The following is a 21,996-nucleotide window of genomic DNA, read 5'->3' as shown; positions in this document are numbered from 1 at the left end:
TGCAGTCAAGCAGAATCAGCATAGTTTTAGGAAAGGTAAATCATGTTTGACAAATTTGCTGGGGTTCTTTTGTGATGTAACGAGCAGCGTGGATAAGGGAGAACCAGTGGATGTGCTGTATTTGGATCTCCAGAAGGCATTCGATCAGGTGCCACATAAAAGGTTACTGCACAAGATAAATGCTCACGGGGTTCGGGTAATATATTAGTGGGGAAAATGTCGGAATCAATTATTAAAGATGTAATACCAGCGCATTGGAAAGCAGTGCCAGGATCAGTCCAATTCAGCATGGATTTATGAAAGGATAAGCATGTTTGACAAATCTAGAGTTTTTGAGGATGTAACTAGTCGAGTAGATAAGGGAGAACCAGTGGATGTGGTGTATGTGGACTTTCAAAAGGCTTTTGACAATGTCCCACACAAGAGATTAGTGTGCAAATTTAAGGCGCATTGTATTGGGCGCAATGTATTGAAGTGGATAGTGAACTAGTTAGCATATAGGAAGCAAAGAGTTGGAATAAACAAGTCCTTTTCAGAATGGCAGCCAGTGACTAGTGGGGTATCGCAGTGTTCAGTGTTGGGACCCCAGCTATTTACAAGATACATTCATGATTTATACGAAGGAATTGAATGTAATATCTCCAACTTTGCAGATAACACTAAGCTGAGTGGTAGTGTGACCTGCGAGGAGAATGCTAGGAAGCTGCAGGGGGAATTGGGCAGGTTAGGCGAAGGGGCAAATGCATGGCAGATGCAGTATAACGTGGATAAGTGTGAGTTTATCCACTTTAGTTGCAAAAACAAGAAGGCAGTTTATTAACTGAATGGTGACAGATTAGTAAAAGAGGAGGTGCAACGAGACCTGGGTGTCATGGTACATCAGTCTTTGAAGGTAGGCATCAGGCAGTAAAGAAGGGAAATTGCATGCTGGCCTTCATATTTGCGTATAGCAGCAGGGAGGTCTTACTGCAGTTGTACAGGGCCTTGGTGAGACCACACCTTGAGTATTGTGTGCAGTTTCGGTCTCCTAATCTGAGGAAGGGAATTCTTGCTATGAGGGAGTGCAGCGTCGGTTAACCAGACTGATTCCTGGGATGGCAGGACTGACAGTTGAAGAAAGACTGGATCGACTAGGCTTATGTTCACTGGAATTTAGAAGAATGAGAGGGGACCCCATAGAAACATGTAAAATTCTGACGGGATTGGATACGTTGGATGCAGGAAGAATGCTCCTGATGTTGGGGAAGTCCAGAACAAGGGGCACAGTCTAAGGATAAGGGGTAAGCAATTTAGGAATGAGATGAGGAGAAACTTCTTCGCTCAGTGAATTGTGAACCTGTGGAATTCTCCACGACAGAAAGTTGTTGAGGACAGTTCGTTAGATATATTCAAAAGGGAGTTAGATGTGGTCCATACGGCTAAAGGGCTCAAGAGGTATGGAGAGAAAGCAGGAATGGGGTACTGAAGTTGCATGATCAGCCATGATCATATGGAATAGGGTCGCAGGCTGGATGGGCCGAATGTCCTACTCCTACACTTACTTTCTATGTTTCTTTGTTTCTATTTGCATGGATAGAGGATGGGTAACTAACAGAAAACAGAGTGTCGGGATAAATGGGTCATTTGCAAACGGTAATGAGTGGGGTGTCATAGTGATTGGTTCTGGGGCCTCAACTATTTCCAATTTATAGTAATGACTTGCATGAGGTGGTCGAGCGTAACGTAGTCAAGTTTGCTGATGATACAAAGATGGGTGGGAAAGCAAGTTATGAGGAGGACACACAAAAACTGCAAGGGAATATAGACAGGCGAAGTGATAGGGAAATGTTTGGCAGATGGAGTATAATGTGGGGAAAATCAGGTTATCCACTTTAGCAGAAAAAATAAACAGCAAATATTTAAATGGAGAGAGATTACAAAATGCTGCAGTACTGACGGAGCATGAAGCAGAGAAATTTAGTGTGCAGATTCAGCAATTAATCAGGAAGGCAAATGGAATGTTGGCCTTTATTGCAAGGAGGACGGAGAATAACAGCAGGGAAATCCTGCTACAACTGTACAGGGTATTGCTGAGGGCAGCCTTAGACTACTGCGTACAGTCTTTATTTAACGAGGGTTATACTTGCAATGGAGGCAGTTCAATGAAGGCTCACTGTGGTGATTCCTGAGATGAAGAGGTTGAACTATAGGAAGACAAGAACATAAGAACATAATAAATAGGAACAGGAGTAGGCCATACGTCCCCTCGAGGCTGCTACGCCATTCAATAAGATCATGGCTGATCTGATCATGGACTCAGCTCCACTTCCCCACCCGCTCCCCATAACCATTTTTCCCCTTATCATTTAAGAAACTGTCTTTTTCTGTCTTAAATTTATTCAATGTCCCAGCTTCCACAGCTGTCTGAGACAGCGAATTTCACAGATTTACAACCCTCTGAGAGAAGAAATTTCTCCTCATCTCTGTTTTAAATGGACGGCCCTTTATTCTAAGATAATTCCCCCTACTTCTAGTCTCACCCATCAGTGGAAACATCCTCTCAGCATCCACCTTGATATGCCCCTCACAATCTTGCATTTTTCGACAAGATCACCTCTCATTCTTCTGAACTTCAATGAGTAGAGGCCCAACCTACTTAACATTTCCTCATAAGTGAACCCCTTCATCCCCAGAATCACCCTGTTGAACCTTCTCTGAACTCCAAATCAAGTATATCCTTTCATAAGTATGGAAACCAAAACTGCACGCAGTATTCTGGGTGTGGCTTCACCAAAACCTTGTACAGCTGTAGCAAGACATCCCTGCTTTTATACTCCAGTCCCTTTGTAATAAAGGCCAAGATTCCATTGGGCTCCTGATCATTTGCTGTACCTGCATAAGATCCTTTTGGTTTCACGCACAAGTATCCCCAGGTCCCGTTGTAATCCAGCGCTTTGCAATCTTTCTCCATTTAAATAATAACTTGTTCTTTGATTTTCTTTCTGCAAAAGTGCCTGACCTCATACTTTCCAACATTATACTCCATCTGCCAAATTTTTTGCCCACTCACCTAACCTGTCTATGTCCTTTTGCAGATTGTTTGTGTCCTCCTCACACATTGTTTTTCCTCCCATCTTTGTCGCAATCCCTTCGTCAAAGTCGTTAACATAGATTATAAATAATTGGGTTGATGAAGAAAGGTTGAGCAGGTTGGGACTATACTCATTGCAGTTTAGAAGAATGAGAGGTGATCTTATTGAATGATAAGACACTGAGGGGGATCGACAGGGTAGATGCAGAGGTGATGGTTCCACACGTGGGAGAATCAATAACTAGGGGCATAGTTCACCAATAAGAGGTCGCCCATTTAGAGCAAGGATGAGGAAACGTTTCTTCTCTCAGAGCACAGTAAACCTGTGGAATTATCTGGCCAGTGCTGTGGAGGATGGGTCATTGTATATATTTAACGTGGAGATAGATAGATTTTTGACGGATAAGGGAATAAAGGGTTGTGGGGAGCAGGCAGGGAAGTGAAGCTGAGTCCATGATCAGATCAACCATGATCTTATTGAATAGCGGAGCAAACGCGACGGGCCGAATGGACTACTCCTGCTCGTATTTCTTACATTCTTATGTAATATTTTAAAGGCTGTGCAACAACAGAGAAAGTTGGGGGAGTTCCTACAAAATTATTTCACATTGTAGCAGGCTCCGGCAGGCGGCTATGACGGGAGAGCAGAATGTATTATCCACTTCCTGTGGAGCAGTATCGAGTGTTTGAATGGTCTACTTATCTTCCTATGTTCCTATTAGTGCCAGTGAGCATGTGGTCTCACCCTGCATCCAGGACAGATACAATCGCTCATTCTTTAGGCTGACCACCAGAATGGATCGGATAGTTTGGGAACTGATGTTCCTCTCATCCACCAGGCTACTTCCAATCGGAATGGCCTCCTCCTTTTCGTATGTAAGAATACCGATGAGCCGAATGGTCTCCCGTGTTCCTAGGTAACAGTAGCGAGGGTTTGAATGATCACCTAATGTTTCAATATTGCTATTTGAAATTCGTTGATCAATATGTCCCGGTTGCACAGAGAATTGCCCCATACTAACTGTGCATGGGACTATAGGCTGAATTTTGGCAAACATGTAACTAGTTATGACAATTTGACAAAAGCTGTGAAAGATCTCAAAGCGGAAACTGTCGTAAAACCGCATGTGTGCATGCAGAGACTGCTTTGCTTTGCAAAAAAAATCATCTTGAAGGAACTGAAACTGAGAGGTGCCAAGATTAAACAATTACTTCAGTGGGTACTCTTGGTGATATTGTGCACTGTCAATTAAAAGTTGAAATAAAAACAAAAGAAATATAGACATATCGAGTGGCGTTCTCCAAGGCTTAGTACTAGGAGCACTGCGGTTTCTTATATAAATTAATTATTTGGTACAGTCTACAATTTCAGAATTTGCAGATGATACGAAGCTTAGAAGTGTAGTTAAAAGTGAGTTATACAGTGATAGAATTAAATAGACATAGACAAGCTAGTGGAATAGATGTACACATCTCAAATATAAGTAAAAGTAGAGAAGAGTGAGGTGATACATTTGGTACTCAGAATGAAGAGTGGCCATACACACTAAACTGTACAATTTTAAATGGGTGCAAGTTAAGAGAGACCTGGGGGTGATGTCACAAATGTTTGAAGTTTTAACAAGCTCCGGCAGGTGGGCGTAACAGGAGAGCAGAAAGACATTCTCCAGCTCTTATGTAACAATATCGGGGGACAGAGCAGCCTATTTGTTTGTTTATGTAAGCGGTGAAAAATGACCTCCTTTTTGCTACATAACAGTATCGAGGATTTGAATGTCATCCTGCTGTACCTTTGTAACAGTATCGCGTGTCGGAACAGCCTCCGACTTTTCGTATGTAACAGTATCTATGAGCCGAACATTTCCTCCTGTCCCTATCTTCCTTTTAGTGTGAATGAGGATGTGGAGTACACCTGGAGCCAGGAAAGGTAAGATCGCTAATTCCTTATTTGACAGGCCTTCGGTGGTTACCACCTCAAGGGCTCAGATAGTTACTGTAAATAGAAGTTACTCAGGGGCCCAATCATCATTTACCATAAGCAGCAGTGCCATCTTTATTTGGGAACTGATCTTTTCACCAACCGTGCTACCTCCAATCGGAATACATAATACTGTCTTACTTTTCCAGGTTAACTTGAAAGCTTGCTTGGAATCTCACATGACCTTTACATTACGCACAATAACCATATGGAAGATATACTTACACCCAACGTGCAGCACTGTGACAGGCCCTTTCTCCTTACCGGCGCACGCCAGAGTTTAAGCTGCACGTCTCAATCTAACTACATCACCATAATCTTCGAAACAGACAAAGCACGATGTGAATTAACTCAATACTTCAATTGAAAAATGCAATATTGGCCCATTAAAAATTGCGGGCTTGTATCTACTCAAGCACAGGACTCCCTTTTTAGGTCGATTTACACTTCCCAAACATATTGGGAAATTAGACGCCCAGTTCTCGATGATCAATATGTCCCGGTTGCGGAGAAAATTGCCCCATCAGATGGAAATACTAACGATGTGCATGAGATTAAAAGCTGAATTTTGGCAACAATGTGTCATGACAATTTGTCAAAGCTGTGAAAGATCTCAAAGCCGAAGTGTTGTGAAACCTCTTGTGTGCGTACAGAGTCTGCTTTGCTTTGAAAATAAATCATGCTGTCTAAAAACTTTAAATGGAATTGAAACTGCGATGTGACAAGATTAAGCAATTAGTTCAGTGGGGACTCTTGGTGGTATTGTACAGTAAAATTTAAAATTTGAGATAAAAACAAAAGAAAGATAGACATATTGAGAGGCGTTCCCCAAGGTTTACTACTCGGAGCACTGCGGTTTCTGATATACATTAATGACTTGATCTTGGGGCTACAGGTCACAATTTCGGAATTTGCGAATGATAGGAAATTTAGGAGTGTAGTAAACAGTGAGGTACATAGTGATAGACTTAAAAAGACATAGAGAGGCTGGTGAAATAGACGGACACATCTCAAATATAATTCAACGCAGAGAATTGTGAGGTGATACATTTGGTACGAAGACGAAGGAGAGACCATACACACTAAACTGTGCAATCTTAAATATGTGCAAAAGCAGAGAGAACTGGGGGTGTAATTTCCCAATATGTTTGAAGCTGTAGCCGGCTCTGGCGGGCGGGCGTGACGGGACAGCAAAAAATAATTCTGTAATTCATATGTAAATGTATCGGGGGACAGAGCAAACTATTTGTGTAGCTGTGTAAGAGCCTTGAGGAGAAGAATTGCCTCCTCCTTTTCCTATGTAACAGTATCGATCAGCGGAATGGCCTCCTCCTCTTTCTATGTAACAATATCGAGGGTTTGATTGGTCTCCTGCTGTTTCAATATTGTTATAAGTGTGAGTGAGCATATGGTTTCCCCCTTAAGCAGGGGCAGATACGATCGCTCCTTCCTTATTTAACATGTCCTGGGTGGTGACCGCCTGAAGGGATCAGGTAGTTATTGGAAATAAAAGCTACTCAGAAGACCAATTACCATTTACCATATAGAGCAGCGCCCTCTTCATTTGGGAACTGACCTTCATCACATCCGCCTGGCTACCTCCAATCGGAATGCCATAATTCTCTACTCCTTTTCCAAATTCGAATCTTAATTTGGAATCTCACATGACCATAAATGGTTCTCAACAACCATATTGAAGATATACTTACACCCAACGTACAGCACAGTGAAAGACCAGTTCCTCCAACTGGAGCATGTCAGTGTTTAAGCTGCGCAGGTGCCTTCTCCCAGCCATCTACATCTAACGCTATCACCATAACCTTCTAAACACACAAAGCACAATGTGAATTAATTGAATGCTTGAATTGAAAAATGCAATCTTGGCCTTTTAAAAATGTTGGGCTTGTATCTGCTCAAACACTGGACTCCCTGGTTAGGTCCAATTACACTTCCCGATCATTATAATCTCGTTGATCAATATGCCCCGGTTGCGGAGAGAATTGCCCCATCAGATGGAAATACTAACAATGTGCATGAGATTAAAAGCTGCATTTTGGCAATAATGTAACTAGTTATGACAATTTGACAAAAGCTGCCAAAGATCTCAAAGCAGAACTGTGGTGAAACCTCAAGTGAACGTGCAGATTCTGCTTTGCTTTGTAAAAATATCATCTTGTTGAACACTTTAGATGGGACTGAAACTGAGACGTGTCAAGATTAGCAATCCCTTCAGTGGGAGAGGTTTGATAATGTTGCGTATTAAAAACTAAAAGCAGAAATAAAAGGAAACGTAAGATAGAGTAATCACGTGGCATTCCCAAGGTTTATTGCCAGGACCCCTGCTGTTTCTGATATACATTACTGACTTGCTCTTGGGAACACGGGGGACATATTTTTGAAATTTGAAGATTATACAAAACTTAGAAGTATAGTTCGCAGTGAGGAAGATAGTGATAGACTTTAAAACACATCGGCGGGCTGATGGAATAGACGGGCACATTTCAAACATTATTCAAAGCAGAGAAGTGTGGGGGAATAGATTTGGTACTAAGAATGAGGAGAGACCATAAACACTGAAATGTACACTTTTAAAGGGGGTGCAAGAGCAGAGAGACCTGCGGGAGTTCTTTCATAAATGTTTGGCATTTTAGCAGGCTCTGGCGGGCAGGTGTGACAGGAGAACAGTAAATCATTCTCCAATTCCTAATGTTCGATTTTGGCTGGCCAAATTAGCAGAGAAGTTCATAAAGCAAATGGGATCCGGCACTTCCATTGACAGTATTGAGGGAGCGCTCTTCTGTCAGCAATTCCGGCTTTTGGATGATTCGGGAGAACCCGGCCCAGACTTCATTCTCAGATGGACTTTAATGATACATGGCACTATTGCAAGTAGAGCACTAGAGTTCACCCTGGTGTTCGGGCCTGCATTTGTCCCTCAACTAACATAATTAAAAAAGACAGATTAACAGTTTATGATCAGATCGCTATGTGTGGGAGCTTGCTCTGTGCAAATTGGCTGCCGTGTTTCCCATTTACAATATTGACTACACTCTTAAAAACAAAGCGCTGAATTGATTGTAAAGCACTTTGGGATGATCTAATATTGTGAATCATGTTTATAAATAGGGCTTCGTTCTTTATATGTTTCAATGACAACTGGCGACCTCAATCATGTAAACAAATCCCATACCACTATTCTCATTGGGCGAATATGTCCTTATCCAATGCAAGTGTTCAGTTCATTCGCATCCTGTTTTACCCCTTCTGTGTGGATTAAGATCAGAATGAAATGGTCATTTCTTAATAGTTCCCAAAGAGACTGTCAACGTTTATGGTGGATTGCAGCCTTAAATTGAAATACTGAAAAGGAGTATGAGATTATGGGCTAAATTTCTGTATAAATGTACACAGTTATGGCACAAAGATGAAGAGCACCGAGGAGGCCAATAGGAAGCATTTGATTACAGGATGGATAGATGTATGTTGGACACATTTTGAGGGATTTGGAGTAAAAGCGTAAAAATGCAATTGAGATATCGATCAGCCATTATCTAACTCAATGGTGGTGCAGGCTGGAGGGGCTGAACAGCTGCCTTCTGTTCCCGTGTAACAGACGTGAGCGAGTTAGTGGCATCCTCCTGTTCATATGTAACAGGCATGAGCGGGTAATTAACCGGCTCTTTTTCCTATGTAAACATTGCGAGGGACTGAATGGCATCCTGATGTTCCTAAGTAAGTGTTCCGAAAAATCTAAATGGCCTCCTCCTCTTCATATGTAACAGGTGTGAAGGGGTCAATGGCCTCCTCCTGTTCCGATGAAACTGGCTCGAGGAGCTGAACGGCATCCTCCTGTTGCTATGTAGCAGGCTCCGGCAGGCGGTTGTGGGGGCAAAAGGTAATTCTCCATTTCCTATATAACAGTAGCGAGGGCCTGAACAGCATATGTCTGTTCCTATTTAACAGGCTTCAGGTGCAGAATGGCCTGCTCCTTTTCCTATGAAATAGGATTGAAGGGCAGAATTGCATCCTCCTGTGGCTATATTACAGTATCGAGGGTCTGAATATGCTCTTCCTGTCCTATGTTCCTAAAATCCGGTGCCCACTGCAGCAAGGAGAAGTAGAGTCGCTCCTTCCTTATTTTACAGTCCTGGGTGGTGTCCACCTCAAGGGGTCAGGTAGTTATTGGCAATAGAAACTACTCAGTTGCCCTTTCGCTATTTACCGTGAAGAACTTTACCCTTCTGCAATTGTGAACTGATCTTATATTTATCAGCTGATATACTTCCAATAGGAATGCCACAATATTGTACTTTTTGCCAAATTTGATAGTTAACTTGGAAACTCAGATGACAATTAAATTCCTATCAACAATATGGAAGAGACACAGAGAACAATTGAAGATTCAGCACAGTAACTGATCATTTCCCATAACTGGTGTGCGCGGTGTTCAAGCTCCACATCAGTCCACTCCCACTCACTTGATCTCATCCTTCCATACCCTTCTAAACAGGCAAAGCAGTGTGCGAATTAACTCATCAGTAGAATTAGGAAAGTCCATATGGTTCCTGTGAGGACGGTGGCTTTGGATTCGCTCAACGAAAGGATTTCCGAATGAGGCACCACCCGTTGGTCAATGCACATTTTAACCGCATTCCATCGATTTGGTCATTAGAATCTGTTTGATTTCTGCTCACCCGTCAACCCTGTGCTCGCTGAGTTACATTGGCTTCTGGTTCAGCAACGCCTCTATTTCAAAATTCTTATCCTTATTTTCAAATCCCTCCATGGCCTCGTCCCTCCCTATCTCTGTCATCTCCTCCAGCCCACAATCCCCCCAAGATGTCTGCGCTCCTCTAATTCTGCCCTCTAGAGCATCCCTGATGATAATCGCTCAACCATTGTTGCCCAGCCCCAAACTCTAGAACTCCCTGCTTAAGCCTTTCCACCTCTCTATCGCTCTTTCCTCCTTGAAGACTCTGCTTTAAACATATCCCCTTTGAAAGCTTTTGGTCACCTGAACTAATTTCTACTTATGCGGCTCGGTTTCAAATGTTTTTTTCACATAATACACCCGTGAAGCGCTTTGGGACGTGTCACTACATTAAAGATGCTATATACATTGTTGTTGTTGTTTCACCTCATTGTTGTGGAGAGAATTGCCCATCAGTTGGAAATACTGATGATATGTATGAAATCAAAGGCTGCAGTTAGGGCCAAACAGCAGTAGTTATGAAACATTGACGAAATCTATGAAAGATGTCAATGGTGAACCTTTGCTGAACTTGATGTATATTTGCAGATTTTGTGTTTCTCTGTAGAATATTGGTGAACTGCTGATTTGGAATTTGAAATGGAGACGTGCCAAGTTTACGCTATCACTGCAGTTGGAGACTTTTGGTGATATTCAGTACGAACAATTACATGTCGAAATCATAAGAAAGGCGTGCATTTATATCGCAATTTAAATTACTCAAAGTCCCACAGCACTTCACAGCCAATTAACTATTTGTCAAATGTAGTCAATGTTGTTATGGAGGAAACGCACCAGAAAAATTGTACACAGCAAGCTCCCATTACAGCAATGTGCAAATTAGCAGATAATCTGTTTATTTATCAAAGATGTTGGTTAAGGGTTAAATATTGACTGGACATCGGAAGAAATCCCGTCTTCTTCTTGGAAAATAGGGTTTCTACGGAGAGAGCAAACAGGGCCCTCTGATTAATGTATTATATGCAAGAGTTCTGACAGTGCAGCAGAACCTCCATATGTAATTGGGAGTGTTGGCCTGGAAGTTGGGCTTAAACGCAGAGCCTTCTTCCACACAGGCAACAGTGGTACCCACTCAGACAGAACTGACACATCAGCTATGAAATATTATGCATTGGTTCTATGTCTTATCATTAAATTCAATCAAATTATGAAAAATGGCAATTACTGAGTCCATCTGCCACCATTAATATGTCCCGTGGAAGATGAGCAATCGACATTAGTTTGTTAGCTGGCTGTGCAAAGTAGGAACTGAAAGCTGTTTAGTCATACAGTAAAAGCTGATAATCTCAGTGCGGGATGAGAAGCTACAACAGCAGACATTTAAAGATCACATAGATGAATTTCAACAATTGTACATCCCAGTCTGGCGTAACAACAAAACAGGGAGGGTGGCTCAATCGTAGCTAACAAGGGAAATTAGGGATAGTTTTAAATGCAAGAAAGAGGCATATAAATTGGCCGGAAAAAGAAGCAAACCTGACGATTGGGAGAAATTTCCAATTCAGTAGGTGGACGACAAAGGCTTTAATTAGGAGGGGGAAAATAGAGTATGAGAGTAAGCTTGCAGGGAACATAAAAACTGACAGCAAAAGCTTCTATATATATATGGAAAGAAAGAGATTAGTGAAGACAAAAGTAGGTGCCTTGCAGTCAGAATCAGATGAATTTATAATGAGGAAAAAAAATGGCAGACCAAATTGAACAAATAGTTTTCTTCCGTCTTCACGAAGGAAGACACAAAATAACCTTCCTGAAATACTGGGAACTGAGGGTCTAGTGAGAAGGAGGAACTGAAGGAAATCCTTATTAGTCAGGAAATTGTGTTATGGAAATTGATGGGGTTGAAAGCCGATAAATCACCAGGGCCTAAAAGTCTCTATCCCAGAGTATTTAAGGAAGTGTCCCTAGAAATAGTGGATGCATTGGTGGTCATTTTCCAACATTCAGTAGATTCTGCATCAGTTCCTATGGATTGGAGGGTAGTTAATGTAACCGAAATTTCTAAAAAAAAAAGGAGGGAGAGAGAAAACAGGGAATTATAGATCGGTTAGCCTGACATTGGCAGTGGGGAAAATGTTGTAATCAATTGTAAAAAATTTAATAGCTGCGCATTTGGAAAGCAGTGACATGATCGGTCCATGTTAGCACGGATTTATGAAAGGGAAATTAAGCTTGACAAATATTCTAGAATTATTTGAGGATGTAACTAGTAGAGTGGACATGGGAGAACCTGTGGTTGTGGTGTATTTGGACTTTCAAAAGGCTTCTGACAAGGTCCCACACAAGAGATTAGTATGCAAAATTAAATCACATGTTATGGAGGGTAATGTATTGACATGGACAGAGAACTGGTTGGTAGAAAGGAATAAAAGAGGAGGCATAAACAGATCCTTTTCAGAATAGCAGGCAGTGACTAGTGGGGTACCGCAAGGTTCAGTGCTGGTACTTCAGCTATTTATAATATGCATTAATGGTTTAGCCGAAGGAATTGAACGTAATATCTCCAAGTTTGCAAACGACACTAAGCTGGTTGGCAGTGTGAGCTGTAAGGAGGATGCTAAGAGGCTGCAGGGTGACTTGGACAGGTTATGTGAGTGGGCAAATGCATGGCAGAGGCAGTATAATGTAAATAAATGTGAGGTTATCCACTTTGGTGGCAAAACCAAGAAGGAAGATTATTATATGAATGGTGACAGATTAGGAAAGGGGAGGTGCAACGAGACCTGCGTGTCATTGTACATCAGTCATTGACAGTTGGCCTGCAGGTACAGCAGACGGTGAAGAAGGCCAATGGCATGTTGGCCTTCATCGCGAGAGGATTTGAGTATAAAATGCAACAACCCACCGACACCTGGGTGTCCCTGGTCAAAGGCCGCCCTAAGTGGAGGAAGAGAATCCGGAAGGGCGCTGAGCACCTCGATTCTCATCGCCGAGAGCAGGCAGAAAACAAGCAGTGTGCGGCAAACCAGCCACCCCACTCATCCCCCTTTCCTTGAAAGACAGTTTGCCCCACCTGTGACAGAGACTGTAATTCCGGTGTTCGACAGTTCAGTCACCTGAGAACTCATGTTTAGAATGGAAGCAAGTCTTCCTCGATTTCGAGGGACTGTCTATGATGATGAACATCTGCTCTGAAACTTCTCTGCACATGGAGAACAACCCCTGCTTCTCCAGTCCCTCAATGTAACTGAAGTCCCTCATCCCCAGTACCATTCCACTGAATCTCGTCTGCACGATGTCGAAGGCATTAGCATCCTTCCAACGTGTGGTCCCCAGACTTAAACAAAATACTCCAGCTGAGGCCCAGTGTGTTTTAAATGTTTCACACACCGTCTTTGCTTTCTATTCTATGTGTAAATAAATCCGATTAACTCATACTGTTTGGAAGCCTTCTCAACGTGTCCTGTTACTTTCAATGTTGTGTGTACATACACCACGTTTAAATTACACAATTTAGTATATAGTGTCTCCCCTCATTGTCTCTACCAAAATATATGAGTTCAAACTTTACTGTGTTATATATTATCGGCCACGTATCTGCCCATTTTATCAGTCTGTTATCCTCCTGAATTATGTTCTCAGCTAACTTATTTTTTATTACATTTCCGAGATTTTTATCTTCTGAAACCTTTGAATTATGTCTTTTACACCCAAATTAATTTTATTACTGGAGATAATAATGTGCCGTGGTCCCAAGTAACACCGCTGTGTACCTCCTTCCTGTTAGAAGAAACAACCCTCTGCCTTATGACCTTTTGGCAAATTTGGATCAATGCTGTCACTCTCCCTTTAATCCCATGGGAGTTAGGTTTGCTTACAAGTCGATTATGCCTGTTGAAAGTCCAGGTACACAACATCAAGCACAGTAGCATCAGAAACACAATCCGCTAATTCAGCACAGAATGCGATCCGGTTAGACAAACACGATTTGCCTTTTATCAAATGCGAGATGACTTTCATATATTATCGCATTGTTCCCCATGGCCAATTAATTTTGCCAAGCATTATTGACATTAAAGGTTTCCTCACCACTGACCTTAGACTGTGAGGTTTGTAGTTGCCAGGTTTATCCCAGTCCCTATTTGTTCAAAGCTGTAACATTTGCAATGCTTCAGTCAGCAAAAACAGTTTCATAGAATTAATTTGGAAATGACTGTGACTGTGCAACCTTTCACTCCACCCACAGCCAGAGTGATAAATGCGCTGGGCAAGTTTTAAATACTTTACTCCTTTCTACCAGCTGAGGAGGTTTGTTCTGTGGGTTTAGATAAGTATTTGTCTTTAATTAAATGACCGGCACACGGTGCGACCGTGGGAGCTGTAAGCCTGATATGGACACTCCGATTTTTTCCAAGAAAAACCTTTCCTTGCTGACGTTCGCACGCTCACAGAGTCATGGGATCTTGCATGTGCAGCAGGAAGCCATTCGGTCCATTATTCCTGTACCGGTGTCCTGTTCCCGTACTTTAACAGCAAATTTCAGTTAAATAACTTCGGGAATTGCAAAAACTGGCCAAATATTATTCCGTGATTTAAATTATTCCCAATTCTGGGCAGCACGCTTTAGTTGGCGTGTTAACGGTTTGGAAAGATCAAAGAGGAGAATTACTAGAAAGGTACTGGGAATGAATTACTTCAGTTACACGGAGAGAAAAGAGAAGTTGGGATTTTTCTCCTCAGAGCAGAGAAGGTGAATCGGAGACATAATAGCGGGATTCAAAATTATGAGCAGTTTTGATGGAGAGAACAAGGTGAAACATTTTCCAGTGGCGGAATGGACGGTACCAGAAGAAACAGATTTAAGATAAACGGCAAAAGATTCAGAGGCGAGGTAAGTTTTTTCTTCCGCAGCAAGTTATTGTAATCTGAATTTGACTGCCTGAAAGTTTGGTGGAAGCAGATCAAATAGTAATTTTCAAAACGGAATTGGATAAACAGATGACTGGAGAAAAATCCCGGGCTACGAAGAAAAAGCAAGAGAGAATATAAGTATATAGAATCAGCAGCAGGAGTGGGACATTCTGACCCTTGAGACTGCTCCACCACTCAATTAGATCATGATCTTCCACCTCAACACCAAATGAAATGTTCACCAGGCACCGAGAGTGAAAAATCCCGAGAAAAGGAAAGAATGAAATAGATTTCAGTGGATGCCTACCCGCACGTGATGCTGTGGATGCGCGGACAGATCTTTGGTGTTCTCCACAAAAAATGCCATTTGCTGCGAACAGTTTTCCCTGGCGCGAATGTGGTGAGAATTTGGAAGGAGCAAGCAGGAAAGACTGGGTTGGTCTGCTTATTGGCAAGGACATGTGTAGCAGCTTTCCTGGTGGTCTAGTGGTTCGAATTCGGCGCTTTCATTGCGACGGTCCGCCATCGATTCCTGGTGAGGGAACATTGTATTTTCGGCCGTTTGAATTGCAAGGCACTTCCTGAAAAAAGTTACAGCTCACCACACTGTTGCTGGCGCAACCATCGGCAGCGCATCATTTATTGTAGTGATGCAGTATACACTTCTGTGCCTTCCGTTTTAAATTCAGCAGTAAATGACGAGATCTTGCTCAACAAGTGCTGATTGACACCGTAAATGTTGCCAATCATGGTTAACTTTAGTCTTCCATGTACATTTTTGCGGCACATCACTCTAGCTTCCCATCAGTCAATGCATTGCCAGTGTGGAAATATTCAGCATTTTAAACTAAGCAACGTGTGCAAGACTGTAATCAGTGAATGCCTGAACCATGGGCACAGATAACTTATCCTGAGCATTCAATTGGCCTGGGCCCCTCCGATATGGCACATTGGCTCACTGTGTGTCTATGTTTAGCGTTCACAGGCGATTTACAAGCTCTGAATTTCCCATCAGAGAATTCATGGAGTGCTTGATCTAACCGACATTTAACATCAGTATCGTTATATCTCTCCTTGATTCGACTCTTATCTCTCTTCAGCATATCACTGCTTTGGACTGAACCTGTTATAATTTCACCTTGGCTCGGGGTCAGTGCGGCTAAGTGGGACTTCGGCCCCTCTCATTTTAACACCCCACCAGTGTCGAGAAAAGAACGGAATATTTTAATGACATTTTATTTTCACAAACAGTTATAATCTCTCCTGTGTATTTCACTGTGTCTTCAAGACTGTGAAATCGAGCCTGTTGTGCAAGCTTTGTTTCTTTATGAACACTTCAGCAGAAGATTAAATCAACATATCGAAATAGAATTGCTGATTGACACTGTAAGTTTGCCAACATTTAACTGCAGTGTGAGAACAATCTCAATTATCATTAGGCTTCCATTACCTTCTTGCACGACATCACCCTAAGCAACATAGTTGATCACAGCACAGGTATTAGTCCAATCATTGCCAGTGCGAAAAAATGCACATTTTCAACTTAGCAACGTGTACAAGACCACTACCTGGATCGTGGCAGTGATAACGGAACATGAGCATTACAATTTTCGGTATCATTATACATTACATTAACACAACCTGAACTCCGAGATGTGTTTGGGACCCATTGCCCCCAAATGAGGACTGAGTGGGCGGGGCAATTCCTTCCGGAGTCAGGATTTCTTTCAAAAAGGTGTGAGAAAATTTTGCTTCGTTCACTGTCAGGCCGAAATAGTTCAGTTGGGAAGGCGTTTGACTGAAGATCCAGATGGTTCCAGGTTCTAATTCCGTGTTTCAGCAAGTTCTGGTTATTTCGCGTTCCCTTCATTCTAACGGTAGTGTCTGATTTTATATCGGAACAGTGCTTGAGGGATGGGCTGTTCAGCGCTTACGTGATAATTTTCAACATGAATTGTTTTTAGATTTAGCGCTCTTTTTCTGTTTCGTTCTATTTACACTCTGCGCAGTGTTGTAGATGAACAGTGAACAATGTTTAAGCGATGTGATGCGTTCAATGTTTATGCAGTAAATCTGTCATCCAGTGTGAGTTGGAAACACAATCCCCGCAGAGTGAGCTTTCACGCAACGTTAACAAAACTTGTGGCCGGTTAGCTCAGTTGGTTAGAGCGTGGTGCTAATAACGCCAAGGTCGCGGGTTCGATCCCCGTACGGGCCATTCCAGTGTTTTTCATAATTTTTATTCGGTTTTTAGTCACGTTGAAAATCAAATCTTTATAATGAAACAAATCCACACAGAATCACAAGGGTTGGGAATTATTTGGAATAACAGTCATTGCTACTTGACGACGGGGTGGAGAGGCACATCTTTCTGTTTATTTCTGTTTCTTGGTTTGCTGATAAACGATGAACCGGAGGCCTGTTCCCGTAAATGCTCAAGAGTAGGAACAGACAGCCAGAACGGTTCTGTCGCCTGGAGATGGGCAAAAGACTGCAGTTCAGGACAAAAACACTAAATGAAATGTTCACCCGGCACCGAGAGTGAAAAATCCCGAGAAAAGGACAGAATGAAATAGATTTCAGTGGATGCCTACCCGCACGTGATGCTGCGGATGCGCGGACATATCTTTGGTGTTCTCCACAAAAAATGCCATTTGCTACGAACAGTTTTACCTGGCGCGAAAGTGGTGAGACTTTGGAAGGAGCAAGCAGGAAAGACTGTGTTGGTCTGCTTGTTGGCAAGCAAATGTGCAGCAGCTTCCCTGGTGGTTTAGTGGTTAGGTTTCGGCGCTTTCACCGCTGCGGCCCGGGTTCGATTCCCGGTCAGGGAACATTGTATTTTCGGCCGTTTGACCTGCAAGGCTGTTCCTGAACAAATTCACAGCTCACTGCACTCTTGCTGCCCCAACCATCAGCAGCGCATCATTCGTTGTAGTGATACAGCACACACTTCTGTGCCTTCCGTTTCAAAGTCAGCAGTAAATGAGGAGATCTCGCTCTCGCTCAACTGGTGCTGATTGACACCGTAAATGTTGCCAATCATGGCTAACTTTAGCCTTCCGTGTACATTTTTGCGGCACATCACTCTAGCTTACCATCTGTCAATGCATTGCCAGTGTGGAAATATTCAGCATTTTAAACTTAGCAACGTCTGCAAGACTGGAATCAGTGAATGCCTGGGCCATGGCCACTGATAACTTATCCCGAGCATTCATTTGGCCTGGGCCCCTCCTAGATTGCACATTGGCTCACTGTGTGTCTATGTTTAGCGTTCACAGGCAATTTACAAGCTCTGAATTTCCCAGCAGTGAATTCATGGAGTGATTGATCTAACCGATATTCAACATCAGTATTGTTAAGTCTCAAACAGTTATAAACTCTCCAGTATATTTCACTGTGTCTTCAAGACGGTGAGATCGAGCCTGTTGTGCAAGCTTTGTTTCTTTATGAACACTTCAGCAGAACATTAAATCAACATGTGGAATTGAATTGCTGATTGACACTGTAAATTTGCCAACATTTAACTGCAGTGTGAGAACAATTACCGTTATAATTAGGCTTCCATTACGTTCTTGCACGACATCACCCTAAGTAACCTAGTTGATCACAGCACAGATATCAGTTAATTCATTGCCAGTGCGAAAAAATACACATTTTGAACTTAGCAACGTGTACAAGACCATTGCCTGGATCGTGGGCACTGATAACGGAACATGAGCATTAAGATTTTCGGTATCATTATACTTTACATTGACACAACCTGAGCTCTGAGATGTGTTTTGGACCCATTGCCCCGAAACGAGGACAGAGTGGGTGGGGCAATTCCTTCCGGGGTCAGGTTTTCTTTCAAAAAGGTGTGAGAAAACTTTGCTTCGTTTACTGTCAGACCGAAATAGTTCAGTTGGGAAGGCGTTTGACTGAAGATCCAGATGGTTCATGGCTCAATCCCGTGTTTCAGCAATTTTTGGTTATTTCGCGTTCCCTTCATTCTAAGGGTAGTGGCTGATTTTATATCGGGACAGTGGGCTGTTCAGCGGTTGCGTGATAATAATTTTCAACATGAATTGTTTTTAGATTAAGCTGTTACGTTCTGTTACGTTCTATTTACACTCTGCGCAGTGTTGTAGATGAACAGTGAACAATGTTTAAGCGATGTGATGCGTTCAATGTTTATGCAGTAAATCTGTCATCCAGTGTGAGTTGGAAACACAATCCCCGCAGAGTGAGCTTTCACGCAACGTTAGCACAACTTGTGGCCGGTTAGCTCAGTTGGTTAGAGCGTGGTGCTAATAACGCCAAGGTCGCGGGTTCGATCCCCGTACGGGCCATTCCAGTGTTTTTCATAATTTTTATTCGGTGTTTTAGTCACGTTGAAAATCAAATCTTTATAATGAAACAAATCCACACAGAATCACAAGGGTTGGGAATTATTTGGAATAACAGTCATTGCTACTTGCCGACGGGGTGGAGAGGCACATCTTTCTGTTTATTTCTGTTTCTTGGTTTGCTGATAAACGATGAACCGGAGGCCTGTTCCCGTAAATGCTCAAAAGTAGGAACAGACAGCCAGAACGGTTCTGTCGCCTGGAGATGGGCAAAAGACTGCAGTTCAGGACAAAAACACTAAATGAAATGTTCACCCGGCACCGAGAGTGAAAAATCCCGAGAAAAGGACAGAATGAAATAGATTTCAGTGGATGCCTACCCGCACGTGATGCTGCGGATGCGCGGACATATCTTTGGTGTTCTCCACTAAAAATGCCATTTGCTCCGAACAGTTTTACCTGGCGCGAAAGTGGTGAGACTTTGGAAGGAGCAAGCAGGAAAGACTGTGTTGGTCTGCTTGTTGGCAAGCAAATGTGTAGCAGCTTCCCTGGTGGTTTAGTGGTTAGGTTTCGGCGCTTTCACCGCTGCGGCCCGGGTTCGATTCCCGGTCAGGGAACATTGTATTTTCGGCCGTTTGACCTGCAAGGCTGTTCCTGAACAAATTCACAGCTCACTGCACTCTTGCTGCCCCAACCATCAGCAGCGCATCATTCGTTGTAGTGATACAGCACACACTTCTGTGCCTTCCGTTTCAAAGTCAGCAGTAAATGAGGAGATCTCGCTCTCGCTCAACTGGTGCTGATTGACACCGTAAATGTTGCCAATCATGGCTAACTTTAGCCTTCCGTGTACATTTTTGCGGCACATCACTCTAGCTTACCATCTGTCAATGCATTGCCAGTGTGGAAATATTCAGCATTTTAAACTTAGCAACGTCTGCAAGACTGGAATCAGTGAATGCCTGGGCCATGGCCACTGATAACTTATCCCGAGCATTCATTTGGCCTGGGCCCCTCCTAGATTGCACATTGGCTCACTGTGTGTCTATGTTTAGCGTTCACAGGCAATTTACAAGCTCTGAATTTCCCAGCAGTGAATTCATGGAGTGATTGATCTAACCGATATTCAACATCAGTATTGTTAAGTCTCAAACAGTTATAAACTCTCCAGTATATTTCACTGTGTCTTCAAGACGGTGAGATCGAGCCTGTTGTGCAAGCTTTGTTTCTTTATGAACACTTCAGCAGAACATTAAATCAACATGTGGAATTGAATTGCTGATTGACACTGTAAATTTGCCAACATTTAACTGCAGTGTGAGAACAATCACCGTTATAATTAGGCTTCCATTACGTTCTTGCACGACATCACCCTAAGTAACCTAGTTGATCACAGCACAGATATCAGTTAATTCATTGCCAGTGCGAAAAAATACACATTTTGAACTTAGGAACGTGTACAAGACCATTGCCTGGATCGTGGGCACTGATAACGGAACATGAGCATTAAGATTTTCGGTATCATTATACTTTACATTGACACAACCTGAGCTCTGAGATGTGTTTTGGACCCATTGCCCCGAAACGATGACAGAGTGGGTGGGGCAATTCCTTCCGGGGTCAGGTTTTCTTTCAAAAAGGTGTGAGAAAACTTTGCTTCGTTTACTGTCAGACCGAAATAGTTCAGTTGGGAAGGCGTTTGACTGAAGATCCAGATGGTTCATGGCTCAATCCCGTGTTTCAGCAATTTTTGGTTATTTCGCGTTCCCTTCATTCTAAGGGTAGTGGCTGATTTTATATCGGGACAGTGGGCTGTTCAGCGGTTGCGTGATAATAATTTTCAACATGAATTGTTTTTAGATTAAGCTGTTACGTTCTGTTACGTTCTATTTACACTCTGCGCAGTGTTGTAGATGAACAGTGAACAATGTTTAAGCGATGTGATGCGTTCAATGTTTATGCAGCAAATCTGTCATCCAGTGTGAGTTGGAAACACAATCCCCGCAGAGTGAGCTTTCACGCAACGTTAACACAACTTGTGGCCGGTTAGCTCAGTTGGTTAGAGCGTGGTGCTAATAACGCCAAGGTCGCGGGTTCGATCCCCGTACGGGCCATTCCAGTGTTTTTCATAATTTTTATTCGGTTTTTAATCACGTTGAAAATCAAATCTTTATAATGAAACAAATCCACACAGAATCACAAGGGTTGGGAATTATTTGGAATAACAGTCATTGCTACTTGCCGACGGGGTGGAGAGGCACATCTTTCTGTTTATTTCTGTTTCTTGGTTTGCTGATAAACGATGAACCGGAGGCCTGTTCCCATAAATGCTCAAAAGTAGGAACAGACAGCCAGAACGGTTCTGTCGCCTGGAGATGGGCAAAAGACTGCAGTTCAGGACAAAAACACTAAATGAAATGTTCACCCGGCACCGAGAGTGAAAAATCCCGAGAAAAGGACAGAATGAAATAGATTTCAGTGGATGCCTACCCGCACGTGATGCTGCGGATGCGCGGACATATCTTTGGTGTTCTCCACAAAAAATGCCATTTGCTCCGAACAGTTTTACCTGGCGCGAAAGTGGTGAGACTTTGGAAGGAGCAAGCAGGAAAGACTGTGTGGGTCTGCTTGTTGGCAAGCAAATGTGTAGCAGCTTCCCTGGTGGTTTAGTGGTTAGGTTTCGGCGCTTTCACCGCTGCGGCCCGGGTTCGATTCCCGGTCAGGGAACATTGTATTTTCGGCCGTTTGACCTGCATGGCTGTTCTTGAACAAATTCACAGCTCACTGCACTCTTGCTGCCCCAACCACATCAGCAGCGCATCATTCGTTGTCGTGATACAGCACACACTTCTGTGCCTTCCGTTTCAAAGTCAGCAGTAAATGAGGAGATCTCGCTCTCGCTCAACTGGTGCTGATTGACACCGTAAATGTTGCCGATCATGGCTAACTTTAGCCTTCCGTGTACATTTTTGCGGCACATCACTCTAGCTTACCATCTGTC

At 42.8% G+C, this 21,996-nt stretch overlaps 3 non-coding genes across 3 annotated transcripts; all 3 read left to right on the top strand.

Annotated features, from left to right (window-relative positions):
- Positions 1–16,814: 16,814 nt before the first annotated feature.
- On the top strand, positions 16,815–16,888 carry trnai-aau (transfer RNA isoleucine (anticodon AAU)). The gene has a single exon. It is a non-coding gene; the product is annotated as a tRNA-Ile (tRNA).
- Positions 16,889–18,924: 2,036 nt separating this feature from the next.
- Positions 18,925–18,998, top strand: trnai-aau (transfer RNA isoleucine (anticodon AAU)). Its single transcript has one exon. It is a non-coding gene; the product is annotated as a tRNA-Ile (tRNA).
- A 2,037-nt stretch (positions 18,999–21,035) lies between these two features.
- Positions 21,036–21,109, top strand: trnai-aau (transfer RNA isoleucine (anticodon AAU)). The gene has a single exon. It is a non-coding gene; the product is annotated as a tRNA-Ile (tRNA).
- The last annotated feature ends 887 nt before the right edge of the window (positions 21,110–21,996 follow it).

The sequence above is a fragment of the Pristiophorus japonicus genome, unplaced genomic scaffold (assembly GCF_044704955.1).
Source record: "Pristiophorus japonicus isolate sPriJap1 unplaced genomic scaffold, sPriJap1.hap1 HAP1_SCAFFOLD_30, whole genome shotgun sequence".
Classification (NCBI taxonomy): Eukaryota; Metazoa; Chordata; class Chondrichthyes; family Pristiophoridae; genus Pristiophorus; species Pristiophorus japonicus.
Note: the sequence above shows the minus strand (reverse complement) of the source record. Positions and strands in the feature narration are given on the sequence as shown.